Genomic DNA, 2381 nt, shown 5'->3' with positions numbered 1-2381 from the left:
AGGGCCTAGGCTCATATTTCAACCTCGGACCTGCCAAAGGAAAAAAAAAGAAGGCAGTAACTCTGTCTCTGTGTATGTATTGATTATGAATGGATGATGGGCATACAGCAGGTTGCCCATGCCCAGACCCCCAACTTGGGAAAGCTGGGACAAGCCTTCAGAGAGTACTAAGTCTGAGGAAGTAGCTTGAACAAAGCACCCTTCTCTGCCATTTAATAACTGAACCTCCGAAGGCTTGCCTGGGCTGGCATATGCAATGAGGGCATTATGTTCTGGCTGAGGTGTCCCACTGGAACATCTAGCAGCCAGCACTGCCTCCAGGGAGGCCACAGTTCCCAGGTTGTAGGAGTTGTGAAAGGTTCTGTCTCCATATTCTCTATCCATCTGTAGGATGTGAGCCTAAATCTCGGGGGCATGGTGGCTATCACTCATTCACCATTCCTCATTTCCGAGTCTCAGGCTGGTCCCAATTCCTGGCAAAGATATCAAATGGCCAGCAATTTCTGTGCTGAAAGGGTACCTAAATAAATCCCACCCTCATAGCTCCTGTAAGAAGTGAGCCTTGGTCTGCAAATGTGGATTAGTGATACAGTGCTTACCTAGCAAGCATGAAGCCCTGGGTTTGATTCCTCAGTACCACATAGACAGAAAAAGCCATAAGTGGCACTGTGGCTTAACTGATAGAATGTAGCCTTGAGAAAAAGCAACTCAGGAACATGCCCAGACCATGAGTTCAAGCCCCAACACTGGCAAAAAAAATGTGACCTTGGTGAGACATACTCTTCTGGGATTCAAAGGAGGGCTGAGGTTATAGGTTACAGGTAGGGGGCAGGTGCTGGTGGCTCACCCCTCTAATCTTAGCTACTTAGTAGGCTGAGATCTCAGGATCATAACTACAAGCCAGTGCAGGCAGGAAAGTCTATATGAAACTCATTTCTCCAATTAAGCACCCAAAAAGCCAGAGCTGTGATACAAGTAGTAGAATGCTAGCTTTGAGCATAAAAACTCAGGGATGGCATCTAGGCCATGAATTCAAATCCCAGGAGTGGCACACACACACACACACACACACACACACACACACACACATTCACTCACACACACACACACCAATATAGAGCATTTGCCAGTCAGCATGCACAATTTCCATCTCTAGCAACTCAATATTTTTAAAAAAGATGGAGAAGGGAAGGAAAGACTTGATCCACTATGTGATATAAACAGTGCCAAAATTCCACAGGAGTTCTAAGATGTGGAACAAAATGAGTCTCAGGCAGAATTTTCACAGCATGGGCAAAGGTCCTGAGGTGTGGTGTAGAGCAGATAGTGTGGGTGGAATGAAGGTTCTTTGGCCTCAGACAAGTCTAGCAGAACATTCAAGGGTGGGTCAAGGTTTGTAATTCAGTCACAGGTAGGGTAGAGGGTGGGGCCCCGAGTGGGGCCCAGGGTGAAGATTAGCTTTGACTTTTCTCCATGGACCCCAGCCATTTCCTGTGGCTGAAGCCTAATTTTCACAGCTCCTGACCTTCAGGCCTCCTTTGCATGGAGGAGTCAGGGCAAATGCAGGGAAGAACTCTTGCTTAAGAAAACCTTCTACACAATACCGGCAGTGGCTCAAGCCCTGTAAATCCTAGCTACTCAAGAGAATGGGATCAGAGATCCTGGGTAAAAGCCAGCCTAGGGGAGGAAAGTTATTGAGACTCTTCTTGCCAATGAACTACCGAAAGCCAGAAATGGAGTTGTGGCTCAAGTGGTAGAGTGCCAGCATTGAGGGAAATATTTAAGAGACCCGAGCCCAAAACCTGAGTTCAAGCCCAAGTACTGGCACAGTAAAAATAAAGAAAAGCTTTCAGGAGCTTCCAGTCCACTGTGTAGAAAGGCCATTATCAGCTGTGCACCTGTGGCTCACGCCTGTCATGCTAGCTACTCAAGGCTGACACCTGAGGATCAATCAAGATTCAAACCTAGCCTGGGAAGACTCATTTCCAATGAATCAACAAAACCTGGGAAGCAGAGCTACTGTAGTTCAAGTGGTACAGCATCAACCTTGTACAAACAAGCTAAAGGATAGCACGTAGGCTCTAAGTTCAAGTCCCGGTAAACTCACACACACACACACACACACACACACACACACACACACACACACACACACACACACTAACATCCTTAGCAGGTGCCTTTGGCTGACGCCAGCAATCCTAGCTACTTAAGGGGCTGAGATCTTAGGATAACTGCTTGAAGCCAGCCCAGGCAAGAAAGTCCATGAGACTCTTATCTCCACTAAACTAGTAAAAAAGTTGAAAGGTGAGCTGTTGATCAAGTGGTAGAATGTTACCTTTGAGCAAAGGAAGTTCAGGGACAGTGCCTAGACCCTGAGT

This window comes from Dipodomys spectabilis, unplaced genomic scaffold (genome assembly GCF_019054845.1).
Source record: "Dipodomys spectabilis isolate Male_0828 unplaced genomic scaffold, ASM1905484v1 ptg000418l, whole genome shotgun sequence".
Taxonomy (NCBI): Eukaryota; Metazoa; Chordata; class Mammalia; order Rodentia; family Heteromyidae; genus Dipodomys; species Dipodomys spectabilis.
Note: the sequence above shows the minus strand (reverse complement) of the source record.